This window comes from Mus musculus, chromosome 14, assembly GCF_000001635.26.
Source record: "Mus musculus strain C57BL/6J chromosome 14, GRCm38.p6 C57BL/6J".
Taxonomy (NCBI): domain Eukaryota; kingdom Metazoa; phylum Chordata; class Mammalia; order Rodentia; family Muridae; genus Mus; species Mus musculus.
Genome location: NC_000080.6, coordinates 18434567 through 18454709, shown reverse-complemented (window position 1 = coordinate 18454709; position 20143 = coordinate 18434567). Strand labels below are relative to the sequence as shown.

Sequence of the window (20143 nt, the reverse complement as noted above, 5' to 3'; positions counted from 1 at the left end):
CACTGTGGCCCATTAGTGTATCAGTTAAGCTACTTATTTTTAAAAAAATCAAAACAAGAGGATAAGAGACATAAATACTGAATGATACCATGAGCCAGGCACTGTTACTAAGTCTTTAGATATGTTAATCATCATCATAATGGCAACATGATTATTATTGTTATCCTTATCATCTTACAAAGGGGAAATTAGTTCCCTCTTCCCTTCCCATAGGTATTACAGGCAAGTTTAGTCAATAAAGTCTACCAGAAATCATTCCCTCCCCATCTGCCATGGATTGCTGAAGACCTGAAATCTGAGAATCCCAGTGGGGTCCTAAAGTTTTCTCAGGATTTTAAAAAGTAAAAACATCTCATGAGTAATTTCAGGGCTGGGGCTAATTTCAGGTGAACTGACATGTGTCCCTCAATTCGCCTGCAAACCAGGATTGTGCTTGAGCGTGCACCATTACCAGGCATATGGCCTCAAATGGGGGTATTCAAGGAGTCGCCCTGGGGGAAAAAAAATAGGTCCAGGCTTGCCAGGCACACAGTTGTTTGTTGAACTTGGTTTCAGGAGAGCCTGCAGGGCTGTAAGGTCATCTGCCATTAGAATTTCCCCCATCCACTAAGTCCTTTGGGGCATTTTCAGTCTTGACAAAAGTAACCTCCAGAAGCCCGGCAGGCAGTCATCCCTGAACCACACTGTCCACTCAACAGATGTCTGCAGTGCTATGAAGAAAACCATGCTGGTCTTAACCTCATTTCAATAGCTGACTCTCCCGGGAGGAGTTAGACTAAGTGTCTTGACCTCACACCTGGAAGGAAGTGGGAAGGAGATAGCCTCTTTCTCCCTGTTTGCTTCCTAGAACTCTAATTCCAGAAGCAGAAGAAGGGGTCACTCTGGAGATTCCTATTGTCACCCCATTCCCAGCCTGCCCTTCCTTTCCTTAACATCCTTGTTTTTCTGCTGAGTCAAAGCCAGACTATAATGGAGTAACTGAGAGCAATGTGGAAAGTAAAAAGTGGGAACTCAGAACATGCAGTTTAGAGGCCAGCACTGGGGCCCACATCAACATAAAATACACACAAGATAAACACAAGGCACAAGGAAACTCAACCCCTCTTACTTTCTCTTCTGTTCCTTTCTTGGTCCTTATTTAATTCATTCCTGCATCCACATACTTAAAAATATTTATTAGTACCAGTGATATGGTTAACCTAAGGACTGTTGTTCAGTTGTTCAGCCCGCAGATGCAAGGAGAAAAACCCTTGATGCAAATCATGGCCAAATTAATTATACGAGGCTTTTTTTTTATTCATGTACATGGGTGTCTTTCCCTAAGTCAGGGTTCAAATGATAAGCATTGGGCATGGGGAAGATAGGGTTTTATAGTTCAGGAGTAGGGGTTTCCAAATGGGATATTTGGCAGCAAAGAGACAGGGTTACAATCACAGAATATAAGCATGGCAAGTTGGTCATAACAACCTCCCGAAACAAAGTCATGTTTCAAGGTGGCAATAACAAGGTGGTCCTAATTGTTTGGTTTTGGACCACAGAACAAGTGAATGAGGTGCATATTTTACCTATCAAAGCAGACCTGGCTTCCAGGTTCTGCCAGCATCCCTCAGCATATCTTGCTCTCCTGAACTTTCCAGTCCAGGGTCTGGGCTGCCCTTCTCCCAGAGGCTCTTTCCTATATAATACAGATATTTTGGTCTCCTTGTGTTCTCTTTCCCCCTCTCTGTGCATGTTCTTTTTTTTTTTCTCTTCCCCTTTACCCCCTTCTCACTCTCCATAGTGACTTCCCTGGCCTAGGTCCTTGGGGCTAATGAACTCACCCTAGATCAGCTTCCCAATAAACCTGCATTTAATATAATCTAATCTGGCCTGAATTGGCTCATTTCAGTAGTTAAGAAATAACTCATCAATAATAAGGTAGTCAGTGGTAGTCATAATAAGTTTTTAAACAAAGGCATGGTTGCTGTTTCCTGAAACAAGCAGTACAGAACTTTTATTTGTAGTTATCATTACAGGTTGGCATAGCCCAATCCTTGAGAAGTAGAGATTTAATCAAAAACAGGAATTAACCTTAACCTTGTTTGTCTTTACTGTAGGATGGCTTTTAAGCCCAAGATGGAGACAGGTTAGTTTATCACAATCCCTAGGACTCACATAGTAGGAGAGAACTGACTCCCACAAGTTGTCCTCTGACATGCACACTGGCACCATGGCTTGTGCTTGACCCTCCCTGAATATATATGTAAATCAAGCTGGTTAGGTTTTGGTGCTGGTGTTATCTTGAGAAAGCTAGAGTCATCTGAGAAAAGAGAACCTCAATTGAGAAAATGTCTATAGAAGATAAGCCTATAGGCAAACCTCTGGGGCATTTTCCTGATTAATGATTGATGTAAGAATGTCCAATCCATGGTGGCTGGTGCCACTCCTGGGCAGAATCTCTTGACTTACATAAGAAAACAGACTAAGTAAGTCATGAGGAACAAGCAGCATTTCTCCAAAGTTTCTGCTTCAGGCCCTGCCTCCAGGTTCCTGACTTCCCTTTCCTCCCCAGATGCTTTTGGTCATCTGGTTTTGGACTTATCACAGCACTAGAAATCTAACTAAGCTGTGCTATAGCTCTCCATCCCCAAATACCACCTTGAGAGATCTGGTATCCTAAGAGTGCTGACATACCTGTGAGCACAGGTAAGACCACCACTTCTGCTCAAATTCCTGGCCCAAGAAGGACCCACCCTAAGCTATCAGGACCAGAAACCAAGGAACAGCCAGGGACAGGATCCTTCGGGTTTCTGTCTGCACCCCGAAGCTGGTCCTGTGCCACAGCTCTCTGTACCCAAATTCCTCCCAGAGAGATCTGGCCTCCCAGGCTTGCAAGAGGAACAAGCCACAGTCAGAGACAGCAAGAAAGGAGAACACAGGTAAAGAGATACAAGCACTTAAAGAGGAAACACAAAAATCCCTTAAAGAATTACAGGAAAACACAACCAAACAGGTGAAAGAATTGAACCAAAAAATCCAGGATCTAAAAATAGGACTAGAAACACTAAAGACATCACAAAGGGAGACAACCCTGGAGATAGAAAATCTAGGAAAGAGATCAGGAGTCATAGATGCAAGCATCACCAACAGAATACCAGAGCTACAAGAGAAAATCTCAGGTGCAGAAGATACCATAGAAAACATTAACACAACAGTCAAAGAACATGCAAAATGTAAAGAGCTCCTAACCTAAAACATCCAGGAAATACAGGACACATGAGAAGATCAAACCTAAGGATAGGTATAGAAAAGAGCAAAGATTCCCACCTTAGAAGGCCAGTAAATATCTTCAACAAAATTATAGAAGAAAACTTCCCTAACCTAAAGAAAGAGATGCCTATAAACATACAAGAAGTCTACAGAAGTTCAAATAGATTGAACCAGAAAAGAAATTTCTCCTGTCACATAATAGTCAAAACACCAAAAGCACTAAACAAAGAAAGAATATTAAAAGCAGTAAGGGAAAATGGTCAAGTAACATAAAAAGGCAGACCTATCAGAATTACACCAGATTTCTTAACAGAGACTATGAAAGCTAAAAGATCCTGGGCAGATGTCATACAGACCCCAAGAGAACACAAATGCCAGCCCAGATTACTATACCCAGCAAAACTCTCAATTACCATAGATGGAGAAACCAAGATATTCCATGGCAAAGCCAAATGTACACAATATCTTTCCACAAATCCAGCTGTACAAAAGATAATAAATGTAAAACTCCAAAACAAGGAGGGAAACTACACCCTACAAAAAGCAAGAAAGTAATCAAACAAACTCAAAAAAAAGATAATCACACAAACGTAATTCCACCTCTAACAACAAAAAATAACAGGAAGCAACAATTACTATTCCTTAATATCTCTTAACATCAATGGACTCAATTTCCCAAAAAAGACATAGACTAACAGACTGAATACATAAACAGGACCCAGTATTTTGCTGCATACAGGAAACACACCTCATTGTCAAAGAGAGATACTACTCAGAGTAAAGGGCTGGAAAACAATTTCCCAAGCAAATGATCCCAAGAAACAAGCTGGAGTAGCCATTTCTATTATCGAATAAAATCAATTTTCAACCAAAAGTTATCAAAAAGGAAAGGAAGGACATTTCATACTCATCAAAGGAAAAATCTACCAAGAAGAACTCTCAATTCTGAACATTTATTCTCCAAATGCAATGGCAACCACATTCATAAAAAAAAAAAAAAAACTTTACTAAAGCTAAAAGCACACCTTGTATCTCACACAATAATAGTGGGAAACTTCAACACTCCAATCTCATCAATGGCCAGATCATGGAAACACAAAACAAAGACACAGTAAAACTAACACAGTTATGGACCAAATGAATTTAGCAGATATCTATAGAACATTTTATCCTAAAACAAAAGAATATATCTTCTTCTCAGCACCTCATGGTACCTCCTCCAAAACTAACCATATAATTGGTAGCAAAACAGGCCTCAAGAGGTACAAGAAGATTGAAATATTACCATGCATCCTATCAGATCACCATGGACTAAGGCTGGTCTTAAATACCAACAAAAACAACAGAAAGCACACATACACATGGAAGCTGAACAACGCTCTACTCAATGATAACTTGGTCAAGGAAGAAATAAAGAAAGAAATTAAAGACTAGAATTTAATGAAAATGAAGGCACAACATACCCAAACTTATGGGACACAATGAAAGCAGTCCTAAGAGGAAAACTCATAGCTCTGAGTTCCTCCAAAAAGAAACTGGAGAGAGCATACACTAGCAGCTTGACAGCACTCCTAGAAGCCCTAGAACTAAAGGAAGCAAATTCACCCAAGAGGAGTAGATGGCAGGAAATAATCCAACTCAGGGCTGAAATCAACCAAATAGAAACAAAAAGAACTATACAAAGAATCAACAAAACCAGGAGCTGGTTCTTTGCAAAAATCAACAAGATAAAACATTAGCCAGACTAACCAGAGGCACAGAGATGTATCTAAATTAATAAAAATTGGAAATGAAAAGGGAGACATAACAATGAAATATATCTTAAAATAATTATTTTGTTTGTTGGATATTAACAGTTGAAAATATTAAAATCATGTTTTACAAACTTCATGGAAATATTACTGATAATTTTTCTCACTGTGCTTAAAACTAGCATTTTCTTAGTGTTTAAAGAATGTTTGCTATTTTGAAATTTTTAAAATATACATACTGGAAAATAATTTCTCTCCTAGAAACACTGATAATCCTTTTTAAGTAAACTAATTGTTAGACAATGTACACAGCTATATAATATACTTTCAATACTCTCTCTCTTTGTTGGGTGGTATCATATAAGGGCTTTTGAATATATTTCTCAATGATTCATTTTTAATATTTTATGCTCTTTTATTATGTTTAACTCCCAAAGATTATTTTGTATGTTTTGAAGCATTTTAGAATTCAACATTAGATATAGGATCCTCAGTTATGGATAGTATTAAATATTCATTAATGATATTTTTAGGGTATGAAAGGATATGAATATAAATGTTGAACAAATTTTTATGTATTATTTGACCCTCAAAATACTCAATATTATTAATATGATTAATATTATTAATATTGATGTTAAAATGCATTTAAATAAAAAATTTAAGAAAGAAAAAAAAAGATTTTTTTTTCATATATAGAAACCAAAAAAAAATTGACCTGCAGAACAGGAGAGATGAATTCGAGGTTAAGAGCCCATACTTTCCCTGACAAAGAAACAGTTTAATTCTCAGCATTCACATAAGGTGACTCATCACCACATGACCCTCCAGTACCAACCAGGGCAACCTATGGCTTCTGCAGGCACCTGCACTCATGTGCACATAACCCCTACACACACACACACTGTATAATTAAAATTAATAAAAATGAATACAGTTTTAGAAGTTGAGCTGAAAGTAGAACAGGAGTTGCTTGAGATTTGGATAGGAAAAGGGTTGGAGAAGGCAGTAAGCTTACACAGTACAGGGCAGGATGTGTATGGAAATAGCACCCAGGATCCCAACACAAGTACAGTTAGCATTGCTATTAGAAACTACCTAGGAAAAAGGAATTCAAAAGCCTAAGATACAATTGGTATTGTATACGTGTGTCTTCTCATGTCATTTTACAACATGTTATTTGTAAGTACCCTGGTGGTGAGATGGCTCAACAGGTAAGGATACTTGTCTCCAAGCCTGATGACCCAAATTCGTCCCTGGAGCACCGATTTCTATAGCTGACCTTTGACCTCCATATAAATAAATAAATAAATAAATAAATAAATAAATATTTTAATGTGATGACTCCTAGTTTAACTTGGATTCTGGTTGTCCTTGTATTAGTAAGGGTTCTCTGGAGGAACAGAACGAAAAAGATATGATTATTAGTTTGCCTTACAGAATACAGCTGTTACATTCCAACAATGACTGTTTACTATCAGAGAAGCTGAGAACCTGGTAATTGATTCATCCATCTGCTGTGTACCTGGACAATCCCACTCTGACACCAAAGATCTGGAGGTTTCCTGAAGAGCTCCTGGTCTCCTGTCTACATCAAAAGCCTATGGGACTGGAGAGATGGCTCAGTGGTTAAGAGCGCCATGTACGCTTCTGGAGGATCTGGCCTGGATTCCCAGTACCATATGGCTGCTCACATTGGAAGCCCAAAGAAGCTGGTTCTAGTATCTGCAAAGAAACCAGCAGCAACAACACAGGGTAGATGACCTCTGCAGTGGGAGGAAGGCCAAGCCACCAAACGTCAACAGGGCTCCTTCTTTCATATCCTTATGTCCAGCCTGTCAACAGAAGGCAGTGACTACATTTAGGGTGGGGGTCTTCTCATATTAATTAAGATAGTGAAGACAATCCCCCATATGTGCCAATGGGACAACCAGCATAGGAAATCCCTCACTAACTCTCTCTTCCCAGGTAGGTCTAGGTTGTGTCAAGATAATTAAAGCTGGGCAAAGTCTCATTCGCCACTTGGGAACATTCTGCACAGAGAGGAACAGAGAATGGGAATAGCAGCAGACACCTGTCATCCCAACTCTTGGAAGAAAAAAGATCAGAAACACAAGGCTGTCATGGGGTACAAGGCCAGTACAGACCACATAAGACCCTGCCTCAGATAGATGAAATAATAATAATAATAGGATAAATTATTACAACACTAGTTAATTACCATGTTGTACAAGGAGCAACAAGTCTCTTACATTATGAAAGAGATGAGTGATTGCTTGTAATGTGGGCTGGCAGTTTCCAGGAAGAAAGCACAGTTAGAACTGCCTGCTCCTCTGACACTCTATCATCTCAGCGCTCAAGATGTATATATTTTTATGACAGCCTTTAAAATATTGAGAAACATATCATGGAAAAAGAGTATATAATACACACACACACACACACTTCTTAATATTAATAATAAAATAAGCACAAAGCATTTTATAAAAGAAATAGCAGTGTATAAAGGCTCAATATCACTGGGTATGAAATATTTGACATTTTATTATGGAAATGCCGACAAACAAATTATCCTGTTCATTTTTTTATTACTATAGTTCTCTATTTCCTCATACAATGCTGTGTAAACATTTTATCAAAAATGTTAAAGAAATCCCACTGTTAACACACTAGTAATTTGACTGCAGATATAACAGCCTTGGGCGACCAGGTATTTATACTGGATGCTGTACTCAGCAAGGTATGAGAACATATAGAGCGTGACTGTGAAGAAGTACGGAGCAAGTGTGAAAGGCTACACAGATACGAGCACTGGCTCCTGTTCCAGAGGGCCTGAGTTTGGATCTTACCAGTCATGTTGGGAGCTCACAGCTGGCTATATTTCCAGGCTTCTTTATGCACCTGAACATATGTGACATACACACCGAGAGGCCATACACATAAAAAACATTTTTAAAACTTTAAAGAGATTAGCTAGGTGGTGGTGACACACACCTTTAGTCAGAGCGCTGGGGAGCCCAGTCTACAAAATGAGCTCCAAGACAGTGAGGGCTACCTGGTTCTAGGGCTTGAGGCCTATTTGGAAGATAATTGCCTGCAGCATGCCCACTCACAAACTGAAGCCTTGGGCTTGAGTCTAGAGCATGTGAAGCAAGAAGGGAGGGTTTGGGTCATGGTGGAATCTGACATAGAACCATCTCTCTATACATCTGCAATGTAAGAAGGAGAGTGTAGACAGGTCACTTGGGCCAGAGGCCTGACCTTCTGTTTAGTCATGGAAGAATTCTCATACCTTCTTGTGCCTTAGTTTCTTCACCTGTGACAAAAGCAGTGTAATGTTATGACAGAATGGCTTAGCATGGGAAGTCCCTAGAATAGAAGCAGCCATAGTACATGAGACCTTGCTGGGTTAGCAGTAGGACCCTCCAGAAGCCTGGGAGACACAGCCTGCCAAGTCCCCTGACTGTCTCCTCTCCAGTGTCCACTCTACTGCCACTGGCTTGCCTTCTGCTTTACCAGTTATACTGGCTGCTCCTGTTCCCACAACCTTCAGGGCTTCATGGCAGGCCATCTCCTCAAATCCCCAGTATACTCCCAGCCCCTCCCAGCACCAATCTACACATGTTATTTCTTTAATGTGTTTACCACCATTTGAAGTTTGTATTAAATTGCATTTCCTTGGGGAAAGCACAAAGTTCCTCACTACCAAATGTGGCCAAGTTTCCCCCATTTGGGGATAGACTGGAAGTGTCAGCACATCCAGAGTACAAAGGATAACCCTCACCCTGGGAAAACTATCTTCATGGTCAGGGGATCTCCTCTGACAGGTGAGTATTGAAATATACATATACATACACACATCATTTTTTGAGGTAAAGTCTCCTCTGTGTAAGCCAGCCTGGACTTGAATTTACAATCCTCCTCCCTCAGAATCCCAAATGCTGGATGTGATGGTTTGTATATGCTTGGCCCAGGGAGTGGCACTATTAGAAGGTATAGTCCTGTTGGAGTAGGTGTGTCACTGTGAGTGAGGGCTATAAGACCCTCATTCTAGTTGCCTGTATTCTAGGAAGCCAGTATTCTGCTAACATCCTTCAGATGAAGATGTAGAATGCTCAGCTCCTCCTGCACCATGCCTGCCTGGATGCAATCATACTCCTACCTTGATGATACTGGACTGAATCTCTGAACCTCTAAGCCAGCCCCAACTAAATATTGTTCTTATAAGAATTGCCTTGGTCATGGTGTCTGTTCACACCAGCAAAATCCTAAGACCCTGGGTTTACCAGCCTGAACCACCATGCCTGTCTGTCACCTTTTGAAATTATTACATTTTGTTATGTATTTATTATAGGTTTCTGTAACCACTTCATTCCAGTTTGCCCAGGACTTACGAAGTTTTTGTTCTGAAAGGCTCAGAACAACTTGAGGATTCAGAACAACTTCTAAGGAAGCTGTCTAGGGCTGAGATGTAGCTCAGTGGTTGAGATGTCTACATTTATGTAAACTTGACACAAACTACAGTCATCTGAGAGGAAGGAAAATGCCTCCATAAAACAGGGCTGTGGGCCAGCCTATAGAGCATTTTTTAAGTTAGTGATTGATGGGTAAGGGCCCAGCCCATTGTGGGTGGTGCCATTCCTAAGCTGGTGGGCCTGGGTTCTATAAGAAAGGACGCTGAGCAAGCCAAAGGGTGCAAACCCATAAGCAGCACCACTTCATGGCCTCCACATCAGCACCTGCCTCCAGGGTCTAATCCTGTTTGAGTTCCTATCCAGGGATCCAGGAATGGATGTGGACTGAGTACCACGGGGCGTGTTTGATCATAAGACAACACAGGGAGGAAAAGTCTTCAGTCTCCATGGAAAAATGTACACCCTTTTGCACCAGCTGTATGAGGGAGGAGGCTAGGGAGATGTGTAATAATTTGCACCTCTGCCCAGAGGGTCAATTTTTCTGCAACAACCTATGCTGCTGGCTGACAGTGTGGAATTTCCTCCTAGTCTGAGCTGGCAACTGCTCATGCAAGTAGCCAATCCAGCTGTGCAAAAACAGCAGCAGCTTGCTTGGATCTGCTAGAAGGAGGAAGAGGGGGAGGGAGGTGGGAGAACTTGGTTCTGCAGTAGAAAGGCATGTGCACTCAAGCAATTACCAAGTTCCATTCATTCTATGTGATTTCACTCCTCAGCGTTCCCCACTACCACCCACCTACCTACCCACCTTCACTAGTAGCTTACTAGCATACCCGACACTTGTCAAAGTCCTTGATCAGGCCCTGCCTGGACCTAGGGCTGCAGGTCTGTTCTTCTACCCAACAGAGCCTGAGACACAGTGCTATATAACCAAGGAGGCTGTGGTGGCTCCCATAGGCTCATATATATTAAATGCTTAGTCATCAGGGGGTGGGACTATTGGAAAGGATTAGAAGGCTTGGGAGGTGTGGCCTCATTGGAGGAAGTGTGTCACTGGAGATGGGCTCTTAAGTTCTGTCTCACTCTCTCCCTGCCTGCAGATCAGAATATAACTCTCAGCTACTGTTCCATCACTGTTCATGCTTGCTGCCATGCTCCCTGCTGTGATGATAATGAACTGACCCGGAACAACAACTAAATGCTGTCTTTCATAAGCATTGCCAAGGTCATGATGTAAGTCTCAGGGATGTTTGCAAAATGCTGTCTAGCTGCTACAATAATTAATCTTGACTGTCAATTTTTACTAGACCAAAAGACTTCTAGGAGTAGTAAGACTTACTCCTGGGTGATTGGCTTTCGGCAATACTTACTTATTTTCATAGTTGTGTGGGTCAACAGGAAGCCAGATGATATCATCTCTGCTGCCTTTATCTCTCTTCTTCCTCCTAAGACTTGAGGTCTAGTCCTAGGAAGGTTGCTGTTGCTAAATTTCCTTTCCAAATGTGAGCAATGTCTACCCCTCCTCCTAGCTCTCAATGATAAACAAAGGCACAATCCTACCAAAGTTACTCTAGGAAACCAATGAATTTACTAGGTCTCTTTACTTAACAAGGTGTGGGTGCTCCTCTCCTTAACGGGCTGCAAGTGGAAAGCCTTTACTCAGCAAAAATGAGGATTTCTCTATAGCCACATAGGCGAAGCAGTCCCCTTTCCTAGTTTTCCTGGGCCTATCTCATCTAGCCCCTCCCTGAGGCCATATGCAATTAGGGCAGAGCTGCACAAGTGGTAGAGAGTGGTTAGATTTTCAGGTAAGAATTTCATGACCCTCTACTCCTCTACGTGAGTGGGTATTAGTCATCAACAAACCCAGCTGGTACAATTCCTTTGCAAGGAGGGGTCATAGCCTAACTCATGGCAAAAGCTTGGCCAGGAGGAGTTAGAGGAAAAGAATCACAAACAAGCACACTTCAAGCCTCTAGTAATACTAAGTATACCAGTATTCCATTAGCCAAAGCACCTGACCCAGTCAACTACAAAATGAAGACCAAAGCATCAAGGGTGTGGCTCTACAGAGGGCCAAAGAATCAGACAGCATTTCCTTGTCCACAAAACAGGCTGTGAGTGATGTTAGTGTGGTCTGCCTGAGCCGTCCAGGACCAGTAGCTCTCATCACAGTGACGCACAGGTGAAGCTCTGGCTCAGAGTGTCTTGCAGTTTCTCTAAACCATAAATTTATTTTCTAGCCTAAGCATCCATGAATAGTATGACCAAAAAGACACACAGAGAACTGTCTGCTTTCTGGCAAGCCGTTATTCTGATTATTTTCCCTTTCTTTCTGCCTCAATCATGATGATAGGTCCCAGAATCCTCATCCCAATGCTCCAGCTGAACCGACTGTGGCCATGGCCTGATGTTCAAGTGTCCTTCTGAACTCACTGCCTGCTGACCACAGGGCAGAAATTCAAAAACAGATGCGAGTGAAGCCTTTCCCAGAAGCCACAGCTCTTCAAGTTCAACTTTAGGTTCTTATGCTTAAAATAAACAGTCTTACCACCAACCGATTGGGAAAGTATCTTTACCTATCCTAAAGCAGATAGGGAACGAATATCCAAAATATATAAAGAACTCAAGAAGGTGGACTCCAGAAAATCAAATAACCCCATTAAAAAATGGGGCTCAGAGCTGAACAAAGAATTCTCACCTGAAGAATACCGAATGGCTGAGAAGCACCTGAAAAAAATGTTCAACATCTTAATCATCAGGGAAATGCAAATCAAAACAACCCTGAGATTCCACCTCACACCACTCAGAATGGCTAAGATCAGAAATTCAGGTGTCAGCAGATGCTGGCAAGGATGTGGAGAAAGAGGAACACTCCTCCATTGTTGGTGGGATTGCAAGCTTGTACAACCACTCTGGAAATCAGTCTGGCAGTTCCTCAGAAAATTGGACATAGTACTACTGGAGGATCCCACAATACCTCTTCTGGGCATATATCCAGAAAATGTTCCAACTGGTAAGAAGGACACATGCTCCACTATGTTCATAGCAGCCTTATTTATAATAGCCAGAAGTTGGAAAGAACCCAGATGCCCCTCAACAGAGGAATAGATACAGAAAATGTGGTACATTTACACAATGGAGTACTACTCAGCTATTAAAAAGAATGAATTTATGAAACTCCTAGGCAAATGGATGGACCTGGAGGGCATCATCCTGAGTGAGGTAACCCAATCACAAAGGAGCTCACACAATATGTACTCACTGATAAGTGGATATTAGCCCAGAAACTTAGAATACCCAAGATATAAGATAAAATTTGCAAAACACATGAAACTCAAGAAGAACGAAAACCAAAGTGTGGACACTTTGCCCCTTCTTAGAATTGGGAACAAAACACCCATGGAAGGAGTTACAGAGACAAAGTTTGGAGCTGAGGCAAAAGGATGGACCATCTAGAGACTGCCAGATCCAGGGATCCATCACATAATCAGCTTCCAAACGCTGACACCATTGCATACACTGGCAAGATTTTGCTGAAAGGACCCAGATATAGCTGTCTCTTGTGAGACTATGCCGGGGCCTAGCAAACACAGAAGTGGATGCTCACAGTCAGCTATTGGATGGATCACAGGGCCTCCAATGGAGGAGCTAGAGAAAGTACCCAAGGAGCTAAAGGGATCTGCAACCCCATAGGTGGAACAACATTATGAACTAACCAGTACCCCGGAGCTCTTGACTCTAGCTCCATATGTATCAAAAGATGGCCTAGTCGGCCATCACTGGAAAGAGAGGCCCATTGGACTTGCAAACTTTATATGCCCCAGTACAGGGGAACGCCAGGGCCAAAAAGTGGGAGTGGGTGGGTAGGGGAGTGGGAGGGAGGGTATGGGGGACTTTTGGGATAGCATTGGAAATGTAAATGAGGAAAATACCTAATAAAAATATTTAAAAAAAAAAAACAGTCTTAGAAAGTACTTTCTGGAATGGTCATTTTATTTGTTCTGTTTGTGCTTTGTGTGTGTGTGTGTGTGTATGCGTATGAATGTGCATACATGTGCATGTGTGCCACAGTATGTGTGTGAAGGTCAGAAAACAATTTTCAGGAACGGGTTCTCTCTCCCTCCCTCCATCTTTCCTCTTTCTCTCTCTCCCTCCCTCCCTTACTTCCTCTCTCTCTGTCTGTCCCTCTATCTCTCTGTCTGTCTCTGTGTCTCTCTGTCTCTGTCTCTCTCTTTTTTGTAGACCATAAGAATTAAACTCTGGTTGTCAGCCTTGGCAGCAAGCACCTTTACCCAATAAGCCATTTCACCAGCCCTAGTTTGAGTGATTTTTGTTTTTGTTTGTTGTTGTTTGCTTTTTTTTTTTTGTTTTTGTTTTTGTTTTAAGACTGGATCTCACCAAATTGGTGAATCTTCCCTGAAACTATATATCCCAGGCTGGCCTCAGATTCCAGATCTTCCTGCTTTAGCCTCCTGATTACACTTGTCTTTAATCTCAGCAATCAGGGTGACATGGTTGCATTTGTTTTATTTTACATCTTGTCTATAATAAAACATGCCAGGCTGGCCTCACACATACTATGTAGTTGAATATGACCTTGGACTCTAGTCTCCATCTCCTGAGACCTTGGCTGTCAAGCACATTTCACTATGCCCAGCTGGGTTGTTTATTTTAAAGATTATATGAGTTTCTGTGTTCCCAGTTTTGTTAACAAGAGTGTAGCCTCCCCCAGCCTGAAGTGGGCTGGTACAGACCTTGTCTTGTCACCACTGAGGTGGGGCCACCTGTGGTGCAGCTTTCTGATTTGGCTGACTCCTTTTTGAAGTGACAACTTCCCTGCTCTTCTGCTACCTGCCGAGAGGCTGAACCTGTCTTCCTGAGAGATTCTTGAATAAGCAACTAGCCTGGCAACTGAGTGCTGACAGAATGGCTCCAGGCACCAAGAATGGACTGGCAGGGGTGATGGGACTTCCTCATTATAAGCATGGTCGCTTAGTAAACTCGTAGGCCTTGAACAGGAACGTTGTCTTGGTCTCCATTAATCTTTCTCACTGTCTAAGTCTCTTTCAGCCCCAGCCTGCCCCCAGGTGTACCTAGTTCATGTAGGCCGTGGGCCGGCATACACAGATTGGCGCCTGAACAGCGACAAACAGGAAATATGGAGATGGCAGGAAAACACTGAGGGAATTCTGCTTCATGTGGAGCTCCATGAGAAGGAAAGAATAATAGCAGACCCTCAAGAACTCATGAGAGATAAAGCTTGATGCAAACCACACGAGGTTTTATTCGGGGAAAGCCAGAGCTCTGGGGATGACTCGTATCCCACGCACGGGTAGAGGAGTCAACCTCGAGGGAAAAGAGGTCTCAATTTTTATAGGTCCTTAAAGGGGGAAAGAAGAAGTGGGGAAGTAGGGGATTTCCAGATCTAAACAATATCTATTCTAAAATGATTGATTCCTCAAGAAATGGGTATGGGAGGGAAACAAGGAAGGAGTCTAATGAAGGTGCAGCAACTCTGGATTGGCCCCAACTGTGGTTGCTGGAGAGATTTTCCGACTCTTTCCCAGCAACCAATATAGCAACCAATATCAGAAACACCTGGCAGTGAGGTGCAGCTATGGGCACACACCTGGTCAGAACATTGGCAAACACACAGGTTCGAGGAGCGGCCAGAGCATTGTGCACCTCTAATTTTCTAAATCAGTGAAACTAGTTCTACTAACAATGAAATCTATTTTGCCAATTTCAGGGCTTCTGTGACCTTTTACATTCTGTCAGGATCTTTCAACTTTATCTGCTGGTTCAGCAAAGCCCAAGAGTGGCTCATATTTTGACTGAGAATCAAGCACAACAGGGGAGCCACTGCTGAAAAAGCTGGTTTCAAAGAAAGGGAGTCTGCAGCTTCTTAGTTTTGGGGCAAAAAAGCTGATAGTTGTTTTTTTTCCTGGAGGGTTATCTGCAATTGTGATTATTGTGTTTAGCAAATGACAAAGTGCTTTCTTATCTTATAATTATAGCTATAAAAGTAAAATTCTTTGATTGGTCTAAATTTATAAGACTCGTGTAGCCGCTGCATTTGGTTTTTTACTGGTCTTATAGGAGTAACTTTGGTAACTTTAAATTGGCGGCTCAGGTTTGGAGTCTTTCCAACACGTGGCATAAAGCAGGCCAAAAAACTAGGCCTCTAAGGATACTTCTAGTTGAGATAATATTTAATGTGATTCTTATCCTAACTGGTAGATTTAAAGATAAGATTTAAAACAATGTCTCTTTAATGAAGCATTAAAATTTGCACTGTCATGCATTCATAGGTATAAATTGGCAGCCAAACTTTGTAACATGATAGTGATGCTTCTAATATTGATTTTAAAGATGATAAATTGTTTTAAAATTGGGTTTTGCTTTCCCAAAGTTGTAGATATTATCCTAACGTTGCAAAGAAACTTGAAAATTATGGTGAAAACTGCCAGTGTTTCACTGACTGCAGCTTGCAGTGTGATCACAAATTTAAGATTTTCTACTCACCCATATATTGTTAATTAAGATAATTACAAGAGTAATCATCTTATGAGAGCACTAATACAGCTCTCTGTGGCAATACAGCTGTACAAAGCTCAAAGCAGCCTCAGTGAGGCTTGTGTGACTTTCTTTTGTCTTGTAAACGGTGCCTAAAGAAGCCCTTGAAACTTGCCTCTCCCTGCCTCCAGGGGAATTTTCTTTTAGCTAAAAGAACACTGTTGCAGATCTATCCAGATGTTGTTCTAATGAAGTTCAAATTCAAAGTTTACAAAGAGTCAATCAGACTGTAGAACTTATAAAGGCATTACAATCTGGCTTGCCTACTTCATGTAAAGTTACTATAGGTTTAAGGTTCGTTTTTTTCCTTTGCATGATAAAGGGTTTGCTTCTAGTGGACTGGTAATCACTGGAAATTTTTGCCTCTAGGTATGGCTAATATAGCTTTACATTATGTAAGAAAAATTTTTATTGTCTCCACTTCTATACAAGAAGCTAAGAGTTTGAATCTTTCAGTGTATATTGTTTCCTAAGTGGAAAGTATTTTATTAGCTAATGCCTCACAAGGGAAGTTTACTTCAAATCTTTGCTCTCACACAATGAGCTTTAAAGTTCTGGGGAGTAGTTGTTGCTCCAGAAAAGATTCAGAGGCAATATGGTTATAATATTTAGGGTTTTAGTTATACTAGAAAATTGTGGTAAAGAAAATCTAAGAAGGAAAAATTGATTTTTTTCAAAATTTTATTTTCAAAAGCTTCCAGGAGATGTTAATTGGCTAAGACCTCACCTTAAACTCACCACAGGAGAACTTAAGCCCTTGTTAGGTGCTATCAAGTGAGATTCATATTAACTAGTGAGAAACAAAAAGGCTTTACAGAAAGTAGAAAAAACTTCTGTGATCAATTGTTATCAATTATAATCAATAGTATTTAAATATTAGCTGCTTATTTTAGTTAGGGCTATTAAATGTGCCCACAGCAATTCTTTGACAAGAGAAAACATTATTGTAAAGTCATCTTTCTTGACCTCCTGGCCAACCATAGGCCTACGCGGAGGGCCAGTCAGTGTGGTGCGGGGTGGGGCGGGGCCGTGAGGTACACATCTTTCACTGAGTGGTGACAGTGCGAGAGGGCGCAAAAAAATGGGCACCTTTGTAGCGGACTCAGAGGCATGGCCAATCGCGCACACCATTGCCCCCATGGGCCTTTGCCTGTCCCTGCCAGGGGTGGCTGTATTTTTCCTGCTGAGGCTTGGGTGCTCCACCACTGCCCGGGCCAGCCTCTTCGGCCTGGGCAGCGGGCTGGAGGCAGGCGACGCGAGGTGGTGTTCACCTCAAAGCAAAGTTTTGACATCCTATTAAGGCTGCTGTGGTGCTGATAAAGAATTGTAAGATAAATTTGTATATTTTAGAAAACCTATAACAAAAAATTGTGTCTTAAGAACCTGACAAAGTGGGGCTGGTGAGATGGCTCAGTAGGTAAGAGCACCTGACTGCTCTTCCGAAGATTCAAAGTTCAAATTTCAGCAACCACATGGTGGCTCACAACCACCCGTAATGAGATCTGATGCCCTCTTCTCGTGCGTCTGAAGACAGCTAGTGTACTTACATATAATAAATAAATAAATAAATCTAAAAACAAAAAAAAAAAAAAAAAAAAAAGAACCTGACAAAGTGTCTGTTCCTTGTTCCAAACAGCAATTGATTTGGTTATTGCAGAATATTGATATTTGGCCTATTGCATAACATCATTTTAAATAAAATTGATAATGATTATCCTAAAAATAAGTTAAAATTTGTTTTTATGCATGCTTTTGTACCTTCTATAAATTTATGCATGCATCCCAATTACTGTGTTTAAAAACAGCCCTTCTATGGGAGAAAAGTACATGTGAATTGGATCACATGCTTATTCTTTTGAGTTTCCTCCTGCTTCAGCACAGATAATTAAATTGTGTGCTGTAGATGGTGTTTTAAAATGTTGAATAATCAAGCTTTAATTTGTATATTAATAGTCAATATGTATATCTCAGAGCTTACAATTGCTTAAAATTGTTCACCCCTCAGATACTATGAATTCTCAAATTTGCAATGGTTTATGCATATACAACTCATAAGAAAAAATGCAGACAACCGGCCACCTTCCTGACAACCGGCCACCTTCCTGGTGAGTGCACAGGGATCCGCCAGCCCGAGAGGTTTGTGCCTCAGGCCCCGGCGGCATAGGGAGTCTCCTTGGCTCCAGGACTCTGCGGAGGGCAGGCTGCAAGAGTGAAGGTGTGGAATACAGAGGCCAGCCGTTTCTTGGACAGGCGAGAGCCAGAGAGCTTCTGAGGCGGCGCCATCTTCGGCTCCAGACAACTGGCCACCTTCCTGGCCAAAGCAGCACAGCTTCTGAGAAAGATCCTGTTTTGGGCCTTCATCTTCGGCCAGGAGGAGGTCCAAACACCAGATAACTGTGCACCTTCCCTGAAAGAGGAGAGCTTGCCTGCAGAGACTGCTCTGACCACTGAAACCCAGAGGAGAGAGCTAGTCTACCACGTCTGCTAATAGAGGGTAAAAAAATCAACAGAGGAACAATCTCTAAACAAAGACAACTATAACAACTAACTCCAGAGATTTCCAGATGGCGAAAGGTAAACGTAAGAATCCTACTAACAGGAACCAAGACCACTAACCATCATCAGAAACCAGCACTCCCACTTCACCCAGTCCAGGGCATCCTAACACACCTGAAAAGGTAGACCTGGATTTAAAAGCATGTCTCATGATGATGGTAGAGGACATAAAGAAGGAATTTAATAACTCACTTAAAGAAATACAGGAGAACACTGCTAAAGAGTTACAAGTCCTTAAAAAAAAAACAGGAAAACACAACCAAACAGGTAGAAGTCCTTATAGAAAAACAGGAAAACACATCCAAACAGGTGATAGAAATGAACAAAACCATACTAGACCTAAAAAGGGAAGTAGACACAATAAAGAAAACCCAAAGTGAGGCAACGCTGGACATAGAAACCCTAGGAAAGAAATCTGGAACCATAGATGCCAGCATCAGCAACAGAATACAAGAGATGGAAGAGAGAATCTCAGGTGCAGAAGATACCATAGAGAATATCGGCACAACAATCAAAGAAAATGGAAAATGCAAAAAGATCCTAACTCAAAACATCCAGGAAGTCAAGGACACAATGAGAAGACCAAACCTACGGATAATAGGAGTGGGTGAGAATGAAGATTTTCAACTCAAAGGACCAGCAAACATCTTCAACAAAATTATTGAAGAAAACTTCCCATACCTAAAGAAAGAGATGCCCATGAACATACAAGAAGCCTACAGAACTCCAAATAGACTGGACCAGAAAAGAAATTCCTCCTGACACATAATAATCAGAACATCAAATGCACTAAATAAAGATAGAATACTAAAAGCAGTAAGGGAAAAAGGTCAAGTAACATATAAAGGCAAGCCTATCAGAATTACACCAGATTTTTCACCAGAGACTATGAAAGCCAGAAGAGCCTGGACAGATGTTATACAGACACTAAGAGAACACAAATTCCAGCCCAGACTACTATACCCAGAGAAACTCTCAATTACCATAGATGGAGAAACCAAAGTATTCCACAACAAAACTAAATTCACCCATTATCTCTCCAGGAATCCAGCCCTTCAAAGGATAATAACAGAAAAAAACCAATACAAGGACGGGAACCACGCCCTAGAAAATACAAGAAGATAATCCCTCAACAAACTAAAACAAGACAGCCACAAGAACAGAATGCCAACTTTAACAACAAAAATAACAGGAAGCAACAATTACTTTTCCTTAATATCTCTCAATATCAATGGTCTCAACTCCCCAATAAAAAGACATAGACTAACAGACTGGCTACACAAACAGGACCCAACATTCTGCTGCTTACAGGAAACCCATCTCAGGGAAAAAGACAGACACTACCTCAGAGTGAAAGGCTGGAAAACAATTTTCCAAGCAAATGGTCTGAAGAAACAAGCTGGAGTAGCCATTTTAATATCGGATAAAATCGACTTCCAACCCAAAGTTATCAAAAAAGACAAGGAGGGACACTTCATACTCATAAAAGGTAAAATCCTCCAAGAGGAACTCACAATTCTGAATATCTACGCTCCAAATGCAAGGGCAGCCACATTCATTAAAGACACTTTAGTAAAGCTCAAAGCACACGTTGCA

General features: G+C 41.3%; 1 pseudogene; it reads right to left on the bottom strand.

The window, feature by feature from the left end:
• Positions 1-8679: 8679 nt before the first annotated feature.
• Positions 8680-8835, bottom strand: Gm22350 (annotated as a pseudogene).
• Positions 8836-20143: the final 11308 nt, after the last annotated feature.